We start from the raw sequence: 18,202 nt of genomic DNA on the forward strand, positions 1-18,202 counted from the left end.
GCAAAAACCTGGCAGTACACCAGGATAAGACTGAACATTTCCTGTTAAATCTCACTGAGCATCTTAGGAAGAAATATCTCTCTGGAACAAAAAGCTTTCCTCTTTCAGGGTGGGAAGTACCCATTCTGACAGTGTTTAATAACAAAAACTTTAATTGTTTCATTTCAGTTGTATCCTCTTGACTTCCTATTTCAAGATTTTCTTTCAATAAATCCAAGCTAATCAAGGCTTTGGCTGTTAGTTGCACTAAACAAAGGAAAATTACTTTATTAGTTTATGCAATAAAGAGCTTCAGCACTCCTGAAACAATATTTTTCCTGAAATATATGCGGAAAGAGTTAAAAACATTCATTTGGAGAAAGAAGTTTCTATTTTTAAAGTTCATATTACTCATAGTATGAAAATTACACTTCCTATATGGATACCTGTGCTTCCATTTCTTATTACTCATTAAATTTAAAGAGGGTTTTTTGTTTGTTTGTTTGTTTATCTTTAAGTGTATCAAATCCTCATGAAAGTTGTTGAAGGTATGTTTCTAAAATGGCTTGTGACCCTAACTTCCCTAAAAGACCACCATCAAAAGCTTGCTTCAAAACACATTCCATATAAAATACTACAAATAAATGCAAATATGGAGAGAGTTTCTCATGTTACCTGATTTGTGACCATGACTGACTCTCTTAAATTACTGGTATCCAGACAATAAGCCAAATTTTCCAGGCAGAAACAAATCTGAAAGCAAACAGTACAAAAAGAAATAGTTCAGTTTCATACCTGGACAACCAGTTCAAACAAAACTGAATGTTCAAACACTGATATTTGGCTGTGTGAAGTCCCTGCCATCTTCTAGCCTGACAACCAAATAAACTCAGAGATATTTATATATACATGACCACAAACAGAGAAGGTCAGTGCGTCCCACACAATGAAAGTCTTGGGCGAGGAGTCCCCAGGAAAAGGTGTGTTCACTTCACAGAAACACAACAAGTAGGTGAGATTGCAAAGCAACTTCTCTTTCTGGCTATGACTGATAAAAACTCATATGCATGCAAATGGAGGGAGGACAACAACAACCAAACCCCAACATTTGCCAAGCTGCATTAACCTGTTTATTCAGAAAGCTCCTCCAGATCCAGAGCAGCACCCCATCCAATGGCTTTGTTCTGCACAATTTCTGAGCCATGTAAACTACAGACACCCTATCAGAGTGGCTTGCAAAGTAAATCACTTGTATGTAAAGTTTATGCAAACAAGAAAACCAAAACAATTCATCTTATTATTTTCTTCAACCAATTATGTCAAATACAAACAAACAAAGATATCACTTATGTGCAGAGAAAACAGCCCAATGCTGGTTTCACACAGGAGTGACCGACTCCAGTAAATTAAATGCCCAGGGCTTCAGAGGCTTCATCTGGTCCTAATTTTCAATCGGTAGTAAAATGATATGCTTTTTTCACTTTCATTGTAGCTTGTTTTCATCTAGTTTGAGTTCCAAGACGTCCTGTTCTGCAAGCTCTGATCTGCTACGTTAAAAAAAAAAGGACTTGAAAAATGTGCAATAGCCGACGCAGCGGCACCGCCAAGGCAGCTGAGCTGCTGCTCTCTCAGCTGACTGAAGAATCCAGGTTCCTGTGGCCAATAAAAGCTGGGAGCAGAGCTTTAGAGGTGGAGGAAAGGATCTGGCATGGTGGAAAAGTGTGGTGCTCAGGCTGAGCTCCGTGCTGGTCCTGGAATACTGTCACCAGTGGCAGAGGGAGATGGAGTGACACACTCGCAGCACCACTCTGACTGTGGCAGAGGAGCACTCTGAGGATTGATTTGTTACTCATGAAACCAGAAAAAACACAGTTTTGCTGCTCCCATCCAGGCTGAATGAGAACATTTCTAAAAGTCAGTTTGGCAGAGGTTTCCCAAGTACCCCATCTCTGTGCAACAGGCACAAGGATACTCATCCAGCTTTTCCCAGGAGACCTAAGCTACCTCTCCTGAACACCCCATTAATCGAATGGTCTTCACTGAAACCGATGGACACAAACCACGTGTACATATATGAAAGATTCCACCAGAGCAAATGAGCGCTATTATTCTTCAGCTTTCCCTCCTCCCCCTTGAAATGAGGCAGGCTCATTTCATATCCTCCGGTCTGAAAAAAATAAATAATGAAGAAAGCAGCTCGCAGCCCCGCAGTCAGACAAATTTCCCAGGGTGGGATTGCTCAGCCTCAGTGCTTCCATCACAGCTTTGCCTCCCACTGTTTCTAACTTTAAATCCTGCTGCCAAAACATCTCTCACTGCCCCTCCATATATCCCTAGTTTTCTTTCTTCACTTGCAGGATCACATATCTCCAGCTCTCTCAAGACCCTGCAGGACCTCTCTTGGCTGGCCTAAATCAGAAGGAACTTTTCTTATTCAAGTAACAGCAACTCCAGCCTACAACTGCAGAGAATTTGGCCTCTCCCTCAGCCCCTCTAGCCCTATGTGAGCCCATGCCTCTCTTTCCCTCTAGGAATTCAGTACCAGGACTCAGATTTTCTTTATTCACCATAGACCCCTAACACACCAAAAATAACTGTGAAATTTTACTCTAATCAGTTTCCATGAGTCGCATTTTAGGTTTTGTTTGGTTTTGTTTATTTTTTTTTATTCTGGCTACCTTTACTCTTCTCATCACCAGTCTATATGATGGAGAAGATAAGCCCCATAGGAAGAAGCTGGTACAACTGTCCTTTTTTGTAACTATTGCCAGGCACAGGGAGACTGGAAAGAAAACAAAGGCTGTAATATCTGTAACTAAGCATCCTCATATTGGCTCTAGAAGGGTCTACATGTTTTAGGGAAGTTCTGTCTCATCTAAGGACACATCCCTCCATTTATCTATTTTAATGGGGACAACTTAATTTTTGAGGGAGCTGGGAATTTACCTCTTAAAATCCCAGTGGCTGCTGCAGGTTCACTTCATCCTGTTTTGTCTCAGCTCCCACTGCTAAGACTTTGCTGCTTATTTTAATAGTAGCTTAAAAAGGCAAATAATAATAAAAAAAAAGCTTTAACATCACAGTATATGAATATTGGATGTAGAAGGGAGTAGAAAAAAAAAAAAGAATAACATTACTAAAATTTCCCAAAGAATTCACAACATAGAACTGTAAGAAAGTTGTCTCATTCCTAGCAATGCTATGCTTTAGTCATTTAAAAATATTTGCCTCAATTATTTTTTACAGGGACTCCTCTGTACACTGGCAGGCACACCTACTTAAAGGTGCTAAGTTTTGTATTTTAAAAAGGAATATAAGAACAGCTGCTCCATTGGTACCATGCTCTTTCTCTCTTTGCATACAATCAGATGGGTGAAAGAGACAGGGGGTGGGGAAGAATTCCACAACATAATCGTTTGGTAACTTATATTATTTTCTTTCAAAGGGCATTACAATACAATTCTCTCACTTGGGGAACTTCAAGAGAAGATAATTATTCTTGTCTGCCTTGTAATATATATTAAAAATGTTCAAATGTGGCTTTCCAGGGAATTCTGCCAAATATTTTTAGGCACCAGACCCAGCTTTACTTAATTTTATGTTGCCTTCTTAGTCTATTATAAAATACCCTTCCATGCAGTTTGAATTTGGTAAAAAGGCTGAAGCATACTCATTTATATTAGAAACATAAAAATCCCTCTTTCCTTGAAATAGAGATCTTTAACTCCTAATGTGACAGCCATTCAGATGTACAGTAACTAAAGTGTCTCTACAGAGCTTAACACACATCAGTGAGCTTTTAGTGCCATAAAAACCAAGCAGAAACAGACAGGGTTGTGGGGATTTTTTTAGGAGACAACATACCAAAAACAGAAAATAGCTTTAAATAATTTTGTTTTATAAGCACATTATTAGTAGTATGACAGTAGCACCTTGAGACTCCAGAAAAAGACCCAACCCTACTGCATGAAGCATTATAAAATCTTCAAGGATGCAAACTCTAAACCTTTAGTGTTGTCACCAGCTACAGGAAAATATGGGATTATACTGTAGTTGGAATTAAAAAAACGAAAAGCTATTTAAGGTAATCTGAGATTATTGTTACCTCAAATATTAGCAATAATGTTTATTACAAAGGATAAAACAATGGCTGTGGGCAAAGCAATCTGCTCCAAGGATTTTACAGCCTAGGCAAACAAGAAAGCCAAGCACAGACATACAGGCACAGCTCATGATGCAAGAATAGAATATGCAGAGTTGAAGAAAGATAAGTAACAGAGAGGGAGGGATAAAACAGATAAATAAATAAATAGTACTGAGCTGGCAGTCTCAGGCCAAAGAGAAAATGGGAACCAGAGGCACAGGGACTTGTTCTGAACCACACAGAGCAACTGGCAGTGAGAGAAGCCTGACAACCAGATCCTCCCTTTAGCATCCACCCAGTGAATTCTGGCATTTCACTTTATAAAAATTCAAGTCTAGCCTAATATAGCCTGGGGAGAAAGGACAGCAACCCTCATCCCGAACTTCTAAAGAGTCAGACATGATTTACACTGCTGATCAGGATAAAGTCCACAGTATTTCCAGCAGTCTTCTGAATATGTCAGTGTCTTCCCCCCACCCTTTTACAAATCAGCATCTGAAACTGTAAATAATTAGCACAAAAGTCCATGTGAAATGTTGTAGTTGTGTGAGTGTTTATTTTGGCTTTCTAAAGTGGGCTGGAATCCAGATCTTGTGCTCAGCCCCACCTCAGTTATATTTGTCCGGTTACACACAACCAACTTGGAGCCACATTTAAATATGAAACACTTTAAAACTGTATTAATGCTATCTCTTTATCATTATGAAACACTTGACCTCCCCTCACAGCTGTCCTTAAATTCATTGGTTGACATAACTTGTTTTAAAGAGTTTGTTTCACAGAGTAGCAACACTGTTTTACTTTTCTTAGCATCCATGATAACCAAAGGAAGCCAGCCCAGACTGAAAATTGAAACAGCTGAGCTGACTCCTCCTACCTCCCCTCTCTGGTGTTTTCATCTTTTATGGTGGCAGGCCAGTTTGTGCCAGACAAACTAGGATTTCTTCTACTCTTCAGTCACTTGGCTGTTCTTTCCCATAGATATTCCAACAGCAGATTAATGTCAGGCCATGCTGAGCCAAGCACATGAATTTCTGAAGATTTCAGCCGAGCAGGAATGCTGCTGGATAGGCTTTCTTTCCCCTGTTACACCAAGAGATTGCAACTGAACATGCTCTGGTGTTTGTGAGTAAAGAGGAGCTCTCCCAAAGTCAACTAACTCAGGTGTTTGGGAGGTCAAAACAGGGACTCTTAAATAATGCCAGTGACTCCATCCACAGCACACATACTTGGAGGCTGGAGACAGCACACAAATGAAGTATCCAAACTCACAAACAGGTGAGGATCCTTCAGGATGCTCATTTAGGCTTTGCCTCTCACCTGGAGAATTGATTGGGTCAGTTTGCTACAAGCCTTGCTTCCCTCAGGGCAGGATCAGCAGCCTGGGACACAAGAGCCCAAACAGACATCACTGTTTGCAGGCCCAGGGATACCAGAGAGGAATTAGAGGTTCAGGACAACATGCTCCCCTTCCCACCAGCTCCAAACTCAGTGGAATCTGCTGTGTCTTGCAGAAATACCATGTTGGCATGTTCTTACCTCTGGAAGGGGTGGCAGCTCTCACTGGGTTTCTTTACTCATGCTTAGTCTCTAATATGGGAAGGAAAACTTTGAGACTTCCCTGACCCCCTAAAAATGATGATAATCCCTTGTTCTAACACCTCTAAGTTCATCACAGACACAGATGGGGAATTTCCCCTCTTCACAACAGTTACAGAGGAATAATAGAAAGGGAGAATAATGGAAAAGAAGCAAAGATGGGCAAGGTAGATAAACACACTAGAGCAGCATGCTCCTCTTAATGCAGTTTCTACCCTAGAGAGCCTGGAAATTAAGCACTCAGGAGGTACCCATTGCATCTGTTTGTAACAAGACCCCAACATTCCCTTTAAAGCAAGCAAAAGCCTTGTTAATTGTTGAGCATTTCTACCAAGGCTGTTTACCTGGAGTCACTTTGCACTCTGCAGTAGCACAGCCGGGCAGCAACACTGTGACCTCCCCAGCCTGCGTATGGAGTCTTTGCAGATCTGCTCCTGATGTCCACAAGACCACTCTGAAGAGCATACAGATCCCACTGAGGAGTCAGGGACACTCCTCAGAGGGTCATTCCAAACCCAGCACCTTTCCTATCAGCATCCCAAGCTTTGGAGGAGGCACTGAAGACCAGCTCCTTGCAGTTCCAGACCAAGCTGATCATAGAGATCCCACTGAGGATCCCACTAAGAGCACACAGATCCCACTGAGGAGTCAGGGACACTCCTCAGAGGGTCACTCCAAACCCAGCACCCCCAGCACCTTTCCTACCAGTATCCTAAGCTTTGGAGAAGGCACTGAAGACCAACTCCTTGCATTTCCAGACCAAGCTGATCCCAGCCTGCCCACAGCCCCAGGTCTACCCTAGGCTGCCTCTTTGCAGCTCAGCCTGTCAGCCAGCACAGAACCCACAGCTTCAGTGTAAACCACACCAGGAAAAACAAGCAAGCAAACAAACAAACAACACATAAAACCACAAAATAACTGATCCTCAGCAATTCCAGACACACCACATACAGGCTTTCAGCTTCTCTCCCCCAAAGGTCAGTGAAATTACAAGGCATGTCCCATTCGTTCCAGCCATGGAAACTGTACCCTCATATAGACTCATCTTAAAAAACTTATGTTTTTCACAAAACTTGAGGTTTTTTTCACAAAAAAACTTGTGCAAGAAACTACCAGGCTGAAGACTACTAAATGAGACCAAATTCTGATTTTCTTCAGGAAAAAAGGTCAGTCTATCATTAAAGTAAAGCAACAGTGGTAGGCACCTGATGGAAGAGATCACATAGGGGGTTTTTTGACTAGAGACATTAGAACCCACCAGCAACTAAACATGATTGTCTGCATGATTGACAGAAAGACACGAATTGTTTGTGCCATCAGGAAGGGGGGAAAGAACTTCCAAGATCATATAGCTCAATCTATGAAACGTGAGTGCTTGAGTAGGTCCATAAACAGCCCACAAAAACACATGAAAGAACAAAATCTATAAATTCATTTCTCCTGCAGTTGTGCAGGGGGTCTGCAAGATGGATCAAAGGTTGACAGTGGTTTGCTCTCCAAAACGTTTGGAATCCAGGGCTCCTCCAAGCAGTACAGCTTGTGCTCTTCATCTATCAGCAGCTTGTGTTTCTAAAAAAAAAAAAAAATCCAAAAATTTAAATGCCAAATTGAAAACTTCTCAAAAGACATTCTTAAAGAGCTAAAGGAGAATTGGATACCAATGTTTTGCAGTTAAAAGTGCTGGCACTTTATAAAGAGAAGCCTTTTGTTAGAGACAGGAAGTTTAGTTTATTGCCTGGTGTATACAGTTCACCCACTACATTATTTTGGGCTATTTTCATTCCTCACTCAGTAAAGAGGAAATTCTAAGAACGTTTCATTACTTTTCTTTGTTTGATGAACAGCAAAGGTTTGCAGTTTGCTGATCACTGTATTGCTTTGCTACTCTTGACACACAATTTCACTTCACATAGATCCTTGGGAGGAGAAAACATTTGTTCTCTATAAAAATCAATTGTTTCTTCCTCATTCACTTTAAGTCCATCTCTCACTCTCATCTTTCATTACTTCATAGAGAGAATTCCTGAATACAAAACTAGGGAGAAAAAGTTGCCTTTCTTTTTTTTTTTGATGTGAGCAAAACTTCAGGCTCAGAAACTACTGAGAGGCAAATTACGAAAACCTTTCTCCTCTTTGCAGTTTCCACAGATCTTTTCCAGTACACAGTCTGTAGCAGAGGAATAAAACCACAGTTCTAGTACAGCACTATCATTTAATAGTAAAGTAGCTCTTCTGAAGAGCATTAATTTTTCACCCAGATAGTGCATGTTATATACTGTTATGATTCTCTTTGCACAACATGGTTCTGTACAGCTGAAATTATAAAGCAAAGAGCTGGAATACGTGCTTGTCCATTTGCTCTCTCCCTTTTCATCAATTCACAAGGTTATCCCTAAATGTTTTTATACCATTCTGCCCTAAAAGAAAAAAAAAAATCCCTCATAAAAGGCTTGGTTTCTAAAAAATGCTAAGCATTTACATTTATTGGAAACAGTTCTAGTTCCTCATTAATCTGAAGTATTATTGATTTACAATGAGCAATTCATCCAATATCCATCAGCAGCATATAAAAAGAGAGCCTGAGAATTAAAAAATGGGTGATGCCTGTTTGGCAGCAGTTTCCTGTGTCCTGCCAATGGCACAACCTGTTCAACTGGATGGAAAACAGCCCTGCTCTTTCTGTGTGTGTTCTGCATGCTTGAATGTATATGTCCCACAGATCACAGGCTAACCTACATTTATTTTTATATTACAGGATCAGCAAGTATATATTAGATCAAGGCTTTGGGGACTTTACATATTGCTTAACCTCAGTCACCCAGGCTCTTAGTCACTGCAGCGAGGAGCACGGTAAAAATAGATAAATTGCACAGATAGATTGACACAGAGACATACACACATCTGTGCACATAGACATGCATATCCCTAGGGCCTGATGGAACAGCTCCAGTGCAGCACAGTGAGCTTTGGACCAGGCCCAGCACGAGGATATGATACAGACTTACTGCCTCTGATCTTTGAAACCAGTTTTAAAAAGTTATGCAGGGGATGAGCCTCCATTCCAGGACCCTGGTTTTCCACCAGTGGAACTCTATTGGCTCTAGTGGCATTTAAAACTGATGTAATGAAGTGGAGAATCATGCTCACATTATGTTTTTTAAGTAGCTTATTAGCCTGCATATTACACCCTGTTTAGTGAGTTGGCAGCTGTGCAAAGGACTCTAAGGACCTAATTCAATGAAGCTGATATGACTCTTCCCACTGGCTTTGGGTGAGAACCCTAAATCATTCTGAAAATTCTGGGGAGAGATAATATAAAGCAATGCAGTAAAGGTAAAAGGGTGTTAATGAAAGTCTCTTGAGGAGGTCATGGCCTTTATTAGTTCGGAGGAGATTTTCACAAGCAAAAGGAATTTAAAAAAAACAAACTCAGAGTGGGCCAAATGTCTCTGTATGTGACTTTTCTTCCTTGTTACCATTAAAAAAGAAAAACTAACAAAACCCATCCCCATCTCAGGATGGAAAAAAAAGCCTATTTCAGCCTAAATAGATTTGTTTATACCTTGTAACATGTAGTGAGTGTATGGGGTGGGAGTGGAAGGGAGAGATAAACATGTCTGTGCCACCTCCAGCTCCACTGCTGCGTGTTTGGCCCTCGGGGTGAATTTCCTGCCAATGTTGCTTGATCTTAACTCTTCCCTCTTGCACCTTTCAAGGCTGCCTACCTCTCAGGAGTGCCAGAGTCACATCTCTCAGCCTTTAGGGCTGCACCTGCTTTTCCCCTCTCTGCTGCCATTGGTGATGCATGTCTCCCCTGTCACACCCAGCCCTCTGCCTGCCCTGGCTTCCCCCACACACACACACACTTAATGAGCCGGTACAGCAATTGCTTTCATAACTTTTTTTTTCCCACAATGACATTTCTCAGTTTGCTCAGGCAAGATGTAGTGCTATTGTGCCAGTTCCTCGAGCCCTGTCTCAGCCCAGGTTCCCTCAACACTGTTAGTAATTCCTATGGAGACAGGCAGACAGAGCTGGGGTGGTTCAGCCTGCAGGAGGGAAGGCTCTGGGGACACTCTGGAGCATCTTCCAGTACTAAAGGAGGATTTAAGAAAAAGAGGGAGAGAATTTATATTTGCAGATACTGATAGGAAAAGGAGGGACAATATTAAACTGAAAGTGCAGAGATTTAGATTAGATGTTAGGAAGAAATATTTCACTGTAATGCTGAGGCATTGGCACAGGTTGCCCAGAGAAGATGTGGATGCCACATCTCTGGAAGTTTCAAGACCAGACTGGATGTGGCTCTGAGCAACCTGGTCTAGTAAAAGATGTCCCTGTACATGGCAGAGGAGTTGGAACACGATGATCTTTAAGGTCCCCTCCATCCCAAACCATTCCACGATTCTGTGACTATTAACAAATCCCGGGGCTGTGTCCAAGGAACAACTCCCAGAGCCTCAGCTACAAAGGCTTGGGAACTGACAAAGTTCGGGTGCAAACCCCTGCTCCTGCACCATCTCCCACCACCTCTTTGTCCCCTAGCTTTTGCAGAATGGGAATTAACAACAGAACTTTACCCTGCAGAACAAATATGGGAGCAAATGCTTCAAAGATATGTGATGACCAATGCTCAGGTCTACACAAGCCCCAAAACACAGCTGAAATACAAAAGAGTGTAACCAACAACTCCCTGACATTATGTCAGTCCTCGGCCAGGACTTTGAAATAAGTCCTTCAAAAGAAGATGATCCAGGTTCCATCCATCTGATGTGTCAGGATCAATGTGGAGGCCAGGGGGAAACGATGGATTTCAGTCAGCATCTACCCAGAGCCTCTAAGCCATAAAATACTAATGTCACTTAGCAAGTAACAGATCCAGTGCTGCTGAAGTTACTCTTCCCTTCTGTCAGGGACTGGGGCCCTCAGTTACTGGGAGGTGAGAGGCCACCACCAGAGGCACACCTTGCCTGGCTATTTCCTGAGCTAAGAGCAGCTGGTGAGCAGCACAAACAGCTTTTGGTAAAATGTAACCTAAAGCAGGGGGCAGGAAACGTCCAGCTTGCATCTCTGCCCATCCCTGCTCTCCATACAGGAAAGTAAAGCTACCTCAAGTGATTGCACTTGGTAAAAATTTCCTCCAGAGAGCTGGATAAGTTTTCACTGAAAATCTCCTTTTTTTTTCCTCAGATACATTTAATTTTCCATTTTGCCTCTTACATATTTTTTCATGATCTTACATATTATTTTCTTTTCAAACGATTGAGTACTAAGCTACTACTCCATTGTCATACCTCAATGACTCAGAATAATTTGCAAATGTTTAAAATTTTGACTGCATGACGTCGAATAGAGATTAATAGAAGGAATATAACTATCCAAAATGTTTTTTTCTGGAATATTTATTGGATTCACCCAGACGAAAATATTTTCAAAATTATAAGAGCTAGTCCAGAAATGCCAAAATACTTCATTTAGCCATACTTATGAAAAAATGAAGTAATGAAATTTCAATGTAGTTTCATTTCAAAACACTACCTTTTGTTTCAAAATATTCTTAGAACAAGAAGAATGTGCAGGGTGAAGCCATACTTTAATCCAAAATATATATTCCACTTCATGCCAAAATATGGATGTAATTTGGGAGGTTCACATTTTCTTGAAAGACATGGAAAATGTCTGCTTCAGTTCCTGCTCAATCAGATTATTTTCTAATAGATTGGTTCAGTTAGCAAAATACGAAGCAGAGAGGTGTCCATTCCTTCACCTCTATAAAAAGAGATTTATGTCCTCAGAAAGTGATGATCCAAAAGCAGCTGGAGCAATGATGGAATTGCACATGACAGACATGTTCTGACAGCACACACTGCAAGTGTGTTCTTTTTTATCTGGAGCTGAAATAAGTAAATCAGTTCTTGTTTCTATATTCAAGAGTCAATGCTTGTTTTGTGTCACCAATGCCACCCCAATCATTGACCATATGCCCATTTCTTAAATGAAGATAAAATGAGGGGTGGAGAATTTTCTCTTTGTTGGATTTAAAAAAAAAAGTGACTAAGCTCACTAATAATATACCCATGTATTAATACCAAAATGCTCAACAAAACCCTCCACACTTCTCAAATTGATATTCTTGCTAAAATTCAGGGAAAAAATTTCCCTCAGAATGCCAAAGCTTCAATTGTATTTTCTTGATGAATCTCCAGGATTGCCAAACTCATGAGGATTTTCAATAAGAAAAGAAAAACAAAATGTCCAAGAAATATTTTTTTTTATATTTCTTGCATGTTTGCAACTTCAAGACTCTGTGCAACAATTTTAGGTGAAATTTACCTTGATGAAATTGATCTTCATGAAGATGTTCTTGCAGAAGCTTTTATGCCTCAGCATTTGAGTCCTTCTCCTTCTAGGCACATGTCACTCTTCACATGATGAAAAGCAAGGGATAACCGTGCTTAGCTGTACCAGTAACAATGAAGCAATTGGTGAAGGAAAACCTTGTGCTCCTGATTTGGTATTATTTTGAATCAAGTGCTGCCATTACTCACTCACCCAATAATAGCTTTGCAGCAGAGGCTTAGTGAAGACAAGAGGAAAGAATTCAGCATTGAAAAGGTGAGTCTGAAATGCTGCCAGCCCTCAGTGAATTTTCTTGAGTTAATGATATAGAACACACCATGACATGTCCTGACCACGCCGTGGATGATTTTCCGTGGAGCACAAACATCCAATGGGCATCACCAGACCCTGGGCCTTGCATCACCCATGAGAATGCAGATTGCTCACATCCATGGGGGATTTAGGCTTCACTCAGCAGGGCCTGGACAGCCTGCCAGTGCAAGGCATGGTATGGAAGCCAAGCCATTAAAAGCCAGAACTGGTGTTTGGGGTGTTATTGGGATGGAGGGGCAGAATTTTCCAGCTGGGGTGGGAAGGAAACACATTGTCCTGATACAGCTGTGTTTTAACTATGAAAATGCTTTGAAAACGACCCCTGGACAGTGCTGCTGCAGCAGGGGGAAGTTAATTGCAATGCAAAATTTCAACAGGCAGGATAATTATGAAGCAAGCCCAGAGGTCAGTGTAGGTTGTTTTCACAAAAAAAAAGGATTACGCATTTTTGTAGATCTAAGGTTTGGCATCCATTTATTACTACTGAAATTTTGAAGCATGAACCAACAGGCCAAACACAAGACCCACTGTGGGTATCCCTACCCTTTCTATCAGACTTTTCAAAGCAAACCAAAATGAAAAACTGGCTGAAAATAATCTGTGGCACAGTTATAGACTGCATCCATCAAATCAGGTCTGATGTTTGATTTCCATCTATTGAATCAGCCCAGATTTTTGTGTTAAGGTGCATTTCCCAGTGGTACTGCATTGCTTCAAAGGTGGCTTAGGGAGTCTAAGGATCTCTGCTTCTGAATGATGCAGTGTCCTGTCCTTAGCCCTGCTAAGAACTGCTTTCCCCTTAGGCAGTGAATGCTGGAGGGAAAAGCCTCCTTCTTTTTCTGCACACTGCTGCTGTCCTACTGACTCCATCTTCCATCACAGTGAGTGAAAAGAGATTCCATGACCAACTTGTCCTAAAGCAAACATGAAACAGGCTTGAGTTAACATAAAATTGAATTCCTAAAGTCCCCTTAATCCTTGAGCTCAGAAATACAATCAGAGGCAGAAACTGAAATTATTTTCATATTGACCAGTACTGAAGCAAATTTTTCCTATCTTTTTAATTTTGAATGCAGTAACCTGGAGATGTGCTAGTTCTTTTGCAGTGTGCCATCAGTGTTTTGGGCACTGTGTAACACAGACCATGCATTCTCCACTGTTGGTTTTATCTAGCATCCACTTTGTTTGTGCTAACTCATTCCTTTCTCACAGAAAAAGAAGTGGGACTTCAGCAGGATTCAGCAGCTGTGGAGACTGAGCTTGGGCACACATTCCCATTCACAAATTAATTCCACTTTAAACTGAGAGCCTGAGTGACCCAGTTTGCTTTCAGTGCTCTCAGTGGGTCTGCCAGAATATTTCCACTCTCCCAGATTCACCTGAAACCCCAAAATGGCTCTCAAAGTTGGAGGCACTGGCAGCAGTGGATGTCTGGCTGTCCACCCTGAGGGACAGGGCAGAAAGGGGCACTGCAAGACCTTTTGCCCATGCCATGGTGTCCCTCTGCTCTTTGAGAGGCTCCAACTCTCCCTGACAATGTTAAGTTCATCCCACTGGGCAGTGAAGTGCTCTAGGTTGTCTTCCATGAAAACCTCCAACAGTCTGATTGTCCCAGAACATTTCAAATTTTATTGTTGTTATTAAATTAAATCAAATTAAACGTTATTCTAGGTCTGTAAACCAAGCAGTTTACTCACTATTCTATGTAATTCTCTTCTTTCCAGACTAATATAATCTATGATTCCCCAATATGATAATTTTGCACTCAGTCAGCCTTTTTTCCTTGTTTAAACTAATATTGAAGACATCATAAATTTGACATAATAAATAGTGCTTTACTTCAAATATTCTGGATAAGTTTGTCTCAGCAAGGCAGTTTTCTGTTAATAGAAAGAATTTGAGAAACTTTTTTTTTCTTTCTGTGACATTAATCGTTAAATTTCAAAAACAGAACGGACTAAGCAGATTCCAGTTTGGTGGTGACAGTCTTTTTCATGATCTGTGGTATTTTACACAATCTATTCTTCCTCCCTGCAGAAAACATCCTTTACTTGGAAGATGTAACTACTTGGTGCTGTTTCCATCCTACATGAGCTGCTTGCCTTTTGGACTATCAGGGCAAACAGTAAATATTTGCAGCTTTGTACAAGCATCCGGGGAGTAGTCACTACAACTGTCTGAATTACTTCAAATTGATCTGCAATCAATTTACCTGAGGGAAAATTATCTAGCACAGAGTAGCTGAAGAGGAAGATCAGAACTCCCTAATGGCCCCAAGTGGTTTAGTAGTCAAACAATTGTGACCACTCAGGAAAATGATGGGAATTAGACCGGCTCAGTCCGTTAAAGTGGATTTGGCACCTCTTAAACTGGGCCCTAAATATCTTTAATATGCCTGTGACAATTTCAGGTATTGTGATAGAGACATTTTTGAAAAGATGAGTCAGTTGTTCTGTTGGGAGGGTTGCTAATGGCACTGAGATCACAGGTTTCTGAGTCAGGCACATGCCCTCGCAATAACGCTCTTCACCGGAAGCGCGGCACTGATGGGTGCAGACAGAGCCAGATTCAGATGCAGACAAATGATGGCATGGAGTGGCACAAAGGCTTCCTTGGCAAGGGTTTGGGAAAGCCAAATGGCTCACAATTAGGGATGAGAGGTTTTGTGGACCTCTGGGTGCTCTGAGGCAGTCACACTGTCGGGTTATGTTCTTTTTTAAAATAGATGTTACAAAGGTATTTATTGTAGAAGCACATCAGACTCAAAGGTAAAAACAAAGCAAAACAATGGCATAAACACATGGCATAAAAGCAAGTGGCAAAAGCAATGGCAAAATGCACATGGCATAAAGCCATGGCATAGAGCACTAGCTCTCCTTAATGCATATTTTTTAAATAGAAATTTTTAAGCAAGCTAAGACACAAACTTGGACTACTGCTTTTTAACCTATTAGAATTCTAGTTTCTTAGCACTCCAGGCTACATATAGATTACATTCATGGCTTATTTTGTTTTAATTGAAAAATGTAAGCAATATTCTTAACTTTATTATGTTTGAAGCTAGGTTCTTGGATCTTTTAAGGAAACACTAGTACGTTTTTCACCTTTTACTAGAACGTGTATTACTTCTTAGGTATCTAAGACTTTTTACTTACTAAAAGCACTTAAAACTTATTCCATTTACTTACTTACTTACTTGCTTCATTTACTCACTTACTTATTCCTTCCAAAGGCTTTAATTCAATCCCTGCACTCTGATCTCTCTCTGAAGGACTCAGAGAGACCCTTGACTTACTGACTCCAACAAGTGAGTTGTGCAAAATATCCTCCAGCAGTGATGATGTTTTGTATTTCAGGAAAAACTGTTTATATGCTTACTTCAGACCTCTACTCTTCCCCTCACCTCTGACTTTTAAGTCAAACACAGACTTGCAATTCCAGAAAACTACTCTAACATCAGCAAATTGCTTATATTTATGAGGTTTTTTTAATTAAAAATAAATTTTGGAATTAAAGGTACAATTTGGTGGGCAAAGTAGGAAGAGATCATTCCAGGAATAGGAAGTGCTCTTTGGAAGAAAAGGAATAGAAGAATGCAGAATCCTAAGTCAGTTGCTGGAAAATCTAACATGCTCAGTACCACTGAAATTATCACAAACTAATTTCCAAAGCTGAAAAAATCAATCACTTGCCAAAATTTTTAGATAGTATTGCAGGGGATTAAGAATAATTACAGCTGTATTGTTAAGGGGGCTCCACTTAAGTGCAATCAATTTGATTACTTTATGTTTTAACCTCACCATCATTTTACCATCAGTTTTTATGTCCTACAGATTCTAGATGCTGATAGATCATCTCAGCTCCCCATTTTTTCCATTACCAAGGTTTCATTATGCACGTTAAGCATGTTTCCATTTGCCTGAGGTACACCAGGGGCAGGGAAGCATTTTTCAAAGATAACTCATTTAATATTAAATGTCAAAATATTACTCACTTCTTTAGCAAGATCATGCAGCTGCAACCTGGAGAATTAATTTGGGATGATGTCTCTGTGGAGTTCAGGGCGTTGGTCTAAGCATACCTTTAGCTAAACAAAAAATCATTGACTTACCCAGAATTTAAAACATTGTATGGAACTGACTAAAGGGCAATCACGAACAGCTAAACATATGAAGGAAGTGGTTTATAAGCCAGAAATGCTGTGATTAATTATGGATAAAACAGCCGGGGAAACTTCTCATTACACAAAGTAATGAAATAAGTCCATTAGCATGATAACAAAAAAGTGGAAATGGCTGGAGGCTTTGTTTTGAAGATTATCACCATAGCATTTCCCTTCTGCACAAGCAATCAAGAACCCATTGAAGAAAAGAAACATGAATACTCCCCACTTTACAGACAGAAAATCGATGTAGGAGGAAAAGACAGGCTGCTTGTACAACACTTGCTTCCTGTGTTTCATTGGAAGCAATTCCTGATTTACATTCATGTAAAGCAGCTTCCAGGCAGCCCTTAAACGACATGTCCAAGGATCTGTGTTAACAGAGGGAGCTGTCACCTGATCCTCCCCATCCCAGCTCCTGAGAATATGCAGCAAAGGTTTCCTCTTCATGGGAAGACTGAAATGATAATCTGACTTCCAAGAAGAAGAGTTTCCCATGCCTGCACAGGTAATTGTTCCTGGAGCAACAGACAACCATCCCTGAACGGTGCATTTGTCAAAAGAATAAAATAGAGATGATAACTGAACAGTCCTTATTGTGGACTTCACTGTTTTTGCTGCTATTTGGGGTATAAAGCTTGAGTGTTGTGGGGTTTATTTCTAAATTTTTCATTATGTCTTTAGCTAATTCCTTCCTTCTGTACGGTATTAAATGAGGAAACAAATCTTTCAGGGTGTCTGTTTGGGGTTTTGACTCACAACCTTTTAGGGAGTTTCTACACATAAAAACTATTTCATAGAAAAAGCAGAGTGAATTTTAATTACATATTGGTGAAAAAAAACATATATAGATAATTTGATTTTGTATTAGAAATGTCCAAACTAGATGTTAGTCAAAAGCAGCAACACTTCTTCCAAATTACATCCTTTCTTACCTTGAAAAGTTCCAAGAGTCTTTAAATCCAACTAAGCAAGCTCTCCACACTGCAGTGTGTCAGTGCAGTATGTAGTAGTCAAAACACAGTCAATCTTTACTGACTCACTCCATCTCATTCACTACAGAAGCCATATGAAACTGGTTTGGCTAAAAAAGCAATGAAAAGGAGATAAATTGAGTTATTCTGTGTTTCTTAAAAATGGCATTTGAATGTGACAACAGCCACTCTTTTGCTTGTACAACAAGACAGAGCCAAATTACTCTTTAAAATTATGTGCCAATCTGAAAGCCAAAGAATTTTAGTCTCTCTGTTGAACTCTCTTATTTAGCAAAACAGTTAAAATCAGCCAGGCTTATTCACAGGACCTAAAGTTTCTTCCTGAAAGCCAAGACTTTCAGTATGGCTCTTTGAAATGTTCTGTTCAGTCTTCCCTTTAAGTGTCATTTACCAGGTCACCTTGCAGCATGGGACTAAAACCCCAAGATTTCCTCTCAGGATCTATATTTTGAAAATTGCTGCCTTTGAGCCATCAGGTAATTTTTGGTGCCCCAAACACATTGTTTTGGGTTCTCATGTATTTATTTCCAAGACCCTCTGCCTGCAAAGTTAAAAAAAAGCACCTCGAGAAGGCTCCTGCTCTCTCTTGTTCTACAGCTCCCCTCCAGCACTGGCTATAGGCCAGATCTCTTAGGTGGGGCCTTATAACCC

At 40.5% G+C, this 18,202-nt stretch overlaps 1 long non-coding RNA gene across 2 annotated transcripts in view; it reads right to left on the minus strand.

Moving 5' to 3' along the window:
- Positions 1–17,911, minus strand: part of LOC148224131 (uncharacterized) — a 36,301-nt gene extending 18,390 nt beyond the window's left edge. Inside the window, exons 1-4 of one of the 2 annotated variants that reach the window (XR_015802047.1) lie at positions 17,492–17,911; positions 6,067–7,291; positions 2,926–3,017; positions 655–732 (exon numbers count right to left, since the gene is read on the minus strand). This is a non-coding gene — a long non-coding RNA (uncharacterized LOC148224131). Of the gene's footprint in view, positions 1–654; positions 733–2,925; positions 3,018–6,066; positions 7,292–12,055; positions 12,195–17,491 lie in introns of those variants that run through there. The other variant, XR_015802048.1, reaches the window with a different exon arrangement.
- Between the last annotated feature and the right edge of the window lie 291 nt (positions 17,912–18,202).

Source organism: Sturnus vulgaris, chromosome 3 (assembly GCF_052056855.1).
Source record: "Sturnus vulgaris isolate bStuVul1 chromosome 3, bStuVul1.hap1, whole genome shotgun sequence".
NCBI classification, from domain to species: Eukaryota; Metazoa; Chordata; class Aves; order Passeriformes; family Sturnidae; genus Sturnus; species Sturnus vulgaris.